This window comes from Phyllostomus hastatus, unplaced genomic scaffold (genome assembly GCF_019186645.2).
Source record: "Phyllostomus hastatus isolate PE091 unplaced genomic scaffold, TTU_PhHast_1.1 phas_scaffold_28, whole genome shotgun sequence".
NCBI lineage: Eukaryota > Metazoa > Chordata > Mammalia > Chiroptera > Phyllostomidae > Phyllostomus > Phyllostomus hastatus.
In genome coordinates this window covers 1,831,444-1,839,051 of record NW_025334022.1, presented here as the reverse complement: position 1 = coordinate 1,839,051, position 7,608 = coordinate 1,831,444, and the positions used below count along the sequence as shown (strand labels likewise).

General features: G+C 43.4%; 1 pseudogene; it reads left to right on the top strand.

Annotated features, from left to right (window-relative positions):
* Nucleotides 1–4,518: 4,518 nt before the first annotated feature.
* LOC123804998 lies at nt 4,519–6,696 on the top strand (annotated as a pseudogene).
* Nucleotides 6,697–7,608: the final 912 nt, after the last annotated feature.

Genomic DNA, 7,608 nt, shown 5'->3' with positions numbered 1-7,608 from the left:
AGCACAGTGAAACAGAAGGAAGTGCAGAAACAAAAAGAGTCACCTAAAATGGGGATACAAAATAGGAATATACAATCAAAAGGAATGGAAGATTCCCCACAAAAAAAGCTAATTGAAATGGAGGTAAGCAAACTATCAGATATAAAATTCAAATAATGGTTATAAAGATGTTCAAACAACTCACAGACAAATACAAGGAACTGAGTAAGAACTACAACAGTATGCAAAAGGAAAGAGAAAGCATAAGCAAAATCCAGGAAGAAATGAACAATAAAATTTCAGAAATAAAAAACACACTAGAAGGAATTACAAGCAGGCTGAATGAAGCAGAGGATCAAATCAGTGAGCTGGAAGACAAGGTAAAAGAAAACACCCAGAAGGAGCAAGAAAAGGAAAAGAGCCTCAGTACAAATGAACAGGTAATAAGGGAACTGCAAGAAAACATGAAATGTAATAATATCCGTGTAATAAGGATTCCAGAAGGAGAAGAAGAGCAAGGGATAGAAAACCTGTCGGAAAAAGTAATGATGCAAAACTTCCATAATTGGATGAGAGAAAAAGTCACACAAATCCAAGAAACACCGAGAGTCCCAATCAACAGGAACCCAAGGAGGGCCAGCCCCAGACACATCATAATTGAAATGGCAAAACTCCAAGGCAATTAGAGAATATTAGAGACAGCAAGGGAGAAAAAGAAGTAACATTCCAATAAGGGAGCCCAATAAGGGTAGCAGCTGACTTCTCAATGGAAATGCTCCAAGACAGAAAAGAATGGCAAAAAATATTCCAAATAATGAAAATCTAAGGCCTGCAAGCAAGACTACTCTATCCAGCAAAACTCTCAATTAAAATGGGAGCCCAAATAAGGAGCTTCCCAGGAAAAAAAATCCTCAAAGAATACACCTCCACCAAACCAGCTATGCAATATAAGCTAAAGGGAATGCTTTAAGAAAAAGAAGAAAAAGAAGTTGAGAGAGAGGAACACAGGTACAAAAAAATGGGAATGAATAAATACCTATCAAAAATAACCTTAAAAGCAAACCATTTAAATGCTCCAATCAAAAGACATGAATAGCTGAATGAATAAGAAATCATGACCCACACATATGCTGCCTATAAGAGGCACATATCAGAACAAAAGACTTATACTCACTGAAACTGCAGGACTGGAAACAAATATTCCAAGCAAACGGACAAGGAGGGAACATCCAAGGTAGCAATACTCATATCAGACAAAATAGACTTGAAAAAAGGGGCCATAAAAAGAAACCCAGAAGTTCCTTCCATAATACTCAAGGGAAGAAACCATCAAGAAGACATAAACATTGTAAATATATATGGACCCAACATAGGAGCACCCAGATACATAAGGAAAATCTTGGAGGACTTCAAGTAAGATATTGACAGCAACACAATTATAGTAGGGGATTTCAATACCCCACTGTCAAAAATGGACAGATCTCCCAAACCAAATATCAACAATGATACTGCAACATTGAACAATATCCTAGATCAAAGGGAATTAATTGATATATATATATATATATATATATATATATATATATATATATATAGAGAGAGAGAGAGAGAGAGAGAGAGAGAGAGAGCCCTTCATCCCAAAGAAGCAAAATACACATTCTTTTCAAATGCACACAGAATATTTTCAAAGATAGACCATATAAAAGGACACAAAACAAGCCTCAAGAAATTCAACAAAACTGAAATCATATCAAACATTTTCTCTGACCACAAGGGACTGAAACTACAAGCGAACCTCAAGGAAAAGACTCAAAAGCATTCAGACTCACAGAGATTGAACAGCATGGTACTACAACAATGAATGGGTCAAGAATGAGATCAAGGAAGAAATCAAAAAGTTTCTGGAAACAAATGAAAATGAACTCACGGTGATCCAAAACTTATGGGACACAGCGAAGGCAGTGCTTGGAGGGAAGTTCATAGCAATACAGGCCTACCAAAAAAAGAGATAAATGTTTTAAATAAACAACCTCACCCTACACCTACAAAAACTTGAAGAAAAACAAACAAAAAAAAAACAGCTCAGAGCAAGTAAAAGGAAAGAGATAACCAAGATCAGAGCAGAATTAAATGGCATAGAGACTAAAGGCACAATTCGAAGGATCAATAAATCCAGGAGCAGGTTCTTTGAAAAGATAAACAAAATTAACAAGCCTTTAAGCAGGCTTATCAAGAAAAAAAAGAGAGAGGACACAAATAACCATCAGAAATGAAAGAGGAGAGATTACAACTGATGACACTGAAATATGAAGTTTTGTAAGAAATTACTACCAAGAAATATATGTCAAGAAATTTGAAAACCTGGGGGAAATGGAAAATTTCTAGAAAAATATAATCTCCAAAGTGTCACAGGTTTGATTCCCAGCCAAGGTACATGCCTGGGTTGCAGGCCATAACCCCCAGCAACCTCACATTGATGTTTCTCTCTCTCTATCTTCCTCCCTTCCCTCTCTAAAAATAAATAAATAAAATATTTAAAAAAAGAAAAGGAAAATATAATCTTCCAAAACTGAATGAAGAATCAGAAAGCCTGAACAGACCAACAACAGCAGATGAAATTGAAACAGTAATAAACAAATTCCTGGCACAGAATTGGCCTGGACTGGACAGTTTCACAGGAAAATTCTACAAAGCATCTAAGGATGAGCTAACATAACCCTTATCCTTCACAGACTATTCAAAAAAATCAATGAAGAGGGAAGACTCCCAAACCCTTTTTATGAGGCCAACATCATCCTAAGCCCAAAATCAGATAAAGATGCAACAAAGAAAGAAAACTTCAGGCCAATATCGCTGATTAACATAGACACCTAAATCCTCAACAAAATATTGGCAAACTGCATCCAGCAATACATTAAAAAGGTCATATAACATCACCAAGTGGGATTCATCCCAGGGATACAAGGATGGTTCAATATTCGCAAATTAGTAAATGTGTTACATCACATAAACAGAAGCAAAGACAAAAATCACATGATCATGTCAATTGATGCAGAAAAAGCATTTGATAAGGTACAGCACCTGTTTATTATAAAAACACTCAGCAAAGTGGGAATAGAGAGAGCATTCTTCAACCTAATAAAAGCCATATAGGAGAGACCTACAGCCAACATCATACTCAATAGGCAAAAACTAAAGTTCAGGAACTAAGATCAGGGACAAGATAAGGTTGTCCACTTTCACCACTTCTATTCTACATGGTATTGGAAGTCCTAGCCAGAGAAATCAGACAAGAAAAGGAAATAAAAGGCATCCAAATTGGAAAAGAGAAAGCAAAACTGTCATTGTTTGCAGATGACATGATAGTGTACCTAGAAAATCCTATAGACTCTGCCAAAAAACTGCTCGACCTAATAAATGAATTTGCCAAAACAGCAGGATACAAAGTCAATATTCAGAAATAAAAGACATTTATGTACACCAACAATGAAATATCAGAAACAGAAAAGAGGGAAATAATCTTATTTGGTATACCATCAAGAAGAATAAAATACCTAGGAATAAACCTAACCAAGGAGGTAAAAGACCTGTATGCAGAAAACTACATAACACTGAAGAAAAAAATTAAGGAAGACACAAACAAATGGAAACATATACCATGTTATAACTTGGAAGAATTAACATCATCAGAATGTCCATATTACCCAAAGCAATTCATACATTCAATTCAATACATACTAAAGTGCCAATGGCATATTACACAGATATAAAACAAACACTTCAAACATTTATATGTAACCATAAATGATCCCGAATGGCTGAGGCAATTTTGAGAAAAAAGAACAAAGCAGGAGGGATCACAGTACCTGATATCAAACTTTATTACGTGGCCACCATAATCAAAACAGCCCGGTACTGGCATAAGAACAGACATGGACCAATGGAACAGAATAGAGAACCCAGAAATAAACCCAAGTTTCTATGCTCAACTAATACATGACAAAGGAGGCAGCAGCATAAAATGGAGGAAAAATAGCCTCTTCAACAACTGGTGTTGGGAGAGCTGGACAGCTACAGAGAAAAAAAAATGAAAACTTGACCACCAATTTACACCATACATGGAAATAAATTCAAGGTGGATAAATGAATTAAGTATAAATCATGACACCATTAAAGTCCTTCAGGAGAACATAGGCAGGAACATTTCAGACATCCCACACAGCAATATTTTCATTGATATGTCCCCTAAAACAAGGGACATTAAGGAAAGAATAAACAATGGAATGTCATCAAAATAAAAAGCTTCTGCACAGCTAAATAAAGCAGCATTGAAATGAAAAGAGAACTGGAACTTGTCCCCGGGTCCTCAGCCTGGGATCACCCCTTGAGAAGGAACCCAGAGTCCTCGGCATCAAGCCCGCCACTCCCCCTCAGGCAGGGCATTCAAGGAGTTAAGTCCCTTGGGGCTGTATTCTTCCTTCCACTTTTCCCAGACCCCAGAGTTGGTCCCTGGAACACTGGGTGGTCCTGAGCTCTGGGATGGAGCCTGAAGCAGTGCTGTGGGGCCCAGATCTGCAGGGTCCTGTAGAGTCCCAGCGATGCTCATAGAGGTACTGAGTGGGAATGAAGAGGAGAGCCCTCAGCGGGAAAGTTCTGGGGAGGAGGTCATCTTGGGAGATCCAGCTCAGAGTCCAGAACTCAAGGACCCACCAGAGATGCCCCTGGAGAGACCCTCCCAGGATCCCTCAGTCCCCCAGAACTCCCCAAGTCCACTGGGTCACCCCAACCCCTTGGACCACCAGACTCCTCTTGACTCCCCAACTCCCGAGGTAGTTCCTGCCCCGTCTGACTGGACCAAGGCCTGTGAGGCCAGTTGGCTGTGGGGGGACTCTGACCACATGGAACAGCTCCCTGGTGGTCCCTGCCAATGAGTCCAGCCTGCGGGAGCTGGTGCAAGGCCGCCCCTCTGGGGCTGAGAAGCCCTACATCTACAACGAGTGCGGCAAGAGCTTCAGCCAATGGTCCAAGCTGCTGCGGTACCAGTGCATCCACACAGGCGAGAGGCCCAATACCTGCTCTGAGTGTGGCAAGAGCTTCACGCAGAGCTCACACCTGGTGCAGCACCAGTGCACACACACTGGCGAGAAGCCCTACAAGTGCCCGGACTGCAGTAAATGCTTCATCTGGCGCTCCAACCTGGTGCAGCACCAGCGCACTCACACAGGTGAGAAGCCCTGCAAGTGCACCGAGTGTGAAAAGGCCTTCACCCAGAGCACCAACCTCATCAAACACCAGTGCTCACAGACGGGCGAGTGCCCTACAAGTGCCCCGAGTGCAGTAAGAGCTTCAGTGTCAGTTCCAACCTCATCAATCACCAGTGCATCCACCATGGTGAGCGGCCCTACATCTGCGCCGACTGTGGCAAGAGCTTCATCATGAGCTCCACGCTCATCTGCCACCAGCGCATCAACACAGGCGAGAAGCCCTACAAATGCTCTGACTGCAGTAAGAGTTTTATCTGCAGCTCCGACCTCATCCAGCACCGTCACACCCACACGGGTGAGAAGCCCTACAAGTGCCCTGAGTGTGGCAAGAGCTTCAGCCAGAGCTCAAACCTCATCACCCACATGCACACCCACATAGATGAGAACCTCTTTGTGTGCTCCGACTGCAGGAAGGCCTTCCTGGAGGTGCACGAGCTGGAGCAGCATCCGGTGATCCACGAAAGAGGGAAGACCCCAGCCCGGAGAGCTCAGGGCGACACTATGCTGGGACTTGGGGATCCAGCCTTGCTAATCCTGCCCCCCAGAGCCAAACCACACAAGTGTCTTGTCTGCGGAAAGGGGTTCAATGACGAGGGCATTTTCATGCAGCATCAGAGGATCCACATTGGAGAAAACCCCTACAAAAATTCAGATGGCTTCATCACACACCCAGCCCCCAAGCCTCCGTTCGGACCTCCCAGGTTCCCTTTTGGAGGGAATTCCTATCCAGGTGCTTCAGAGGGCAGAGCTGACCCCCCAGGACAACCCTTTAAAATGCCTGAAGGGCAGGAGAGCTTCAGCCAAAGGCTGGGCCTGCTCTCCTCCAAGTCCTACATTTGTCCCCATTGTGGAGAAAGCTTTCTGGATCGAGCTGTGCTCCTACAGCACTAGCTCACTCATGGCAACGAAAAGCCCTTTCTCTTTCCTGATTATAGGATTGGTTTAGCAGAAGGGGCAGGGCCTAGTCCCTTCCTAAGTGGAAAGCCCTTTAAATGCCCTGAATGCAAAAAAAGCTTTGGCCTCAGCTCTGAGCTGCTGCTGCACCAGAAAGTCCACGCAGGTGGAAAAACCCAGAAGAGTCCAGAGCTGGGGAAGAGCTCTTCTGTCCTCCTGGAGCACCTCAGGAGCCCCCTGGGGGCCAGACCCTACAGTTGTTCGGATTGTGGGGCCTCCTTCCTGGATCGCCTGGCCCTCATCCGCCACCAGGAAACTCACACCAAGAAAAGTCCCCCAGACCTGAAGACCCCCTTTCAGAGCCAGTCACCCTGTCCACAAGCCAGGAAGGTGAAGGAGAGGCCCCCACCCCCACAGGGAGTAGCATCCATGGGGAAGGGGAAACACCCAAAACCCTCTTGAAGAAAAGCCCTATTTGTGCCCCAAGTGTGGAGATGGCTTCACAGAAGTTGCAGTCCTCCTCCTCCATAGGAGCTGCCACCAAGGTGTCACCCTGTGAAATGGGCCTAGAGACCAGGGGCCTCTCTCTCCTGAGAGGAACACTGGATCTCAAATATTATGCAAGGAAAGGAAGAAAACCCTATCAGATTGTAGAGATGCAAAGGAGAAAGGACCCTGGGTAAAAGTAGTGCTTTTACGTCAGTGATGAGAAACCCTATAAAATTGTTGGTGGGAACCACTTATAATGCAGTAGAGAAAAACTTTTGGGTTTAGAAACCCTATACATATGTAGGAAAAAAGAAAAGTCCTTTAAGTGTGTATCAGAAAATCCATATAAACCATAGTGGATAAAAGCCCTATTAATTGTAGGATGAGGTCCCAATATGTCTCTAGACAACCCTATAAAACTGTACCAAAATCCTTGTGAAACTATAGGGTTGGGGAAGTGCAGGGAATATAGCAATGGCATTGACTTGGGAGCAGTGACTCTCAGAAGGTGTAGAAGAACCTCCCATGAACTTGTTCCACAGTCTTCTTTCCTACTGGCATATGAGAGGGAGGCTCATTCCCAGAAGGCTTGGACAACTACACTGAGTAAATTGCTCAGTGGGAAGTAGTTTTGGGAATTGGGTGGAACCAAAAAGGGAAACAGACAGGAGAAAAATAAGTGATGAGGAGCCCTCAGACCCACAGAAGAGAGAGAACCTGGTAACTAGGAAAAGAAAGTTCAGCTCATTGCACTGGGGGTTCCTCAGGGCACAGGGTGGATCCTAGATGAATTGTGTATGTTAGAGGGAGAGGCCCACAGAACTCCTTATCAGAAAGAAGCCAAAAATGGGGAAGGAATAAAATAGTGTTGCACCTTTTTAAAGGCTGAAGTTTAGGGTGCATAAAAACTTTAAGAACACTGGGAAACCACCAAAAAAAATTTAGTGGGGAGAGCAGGCAGGGGGTGGGGTGAGAGCAGAGA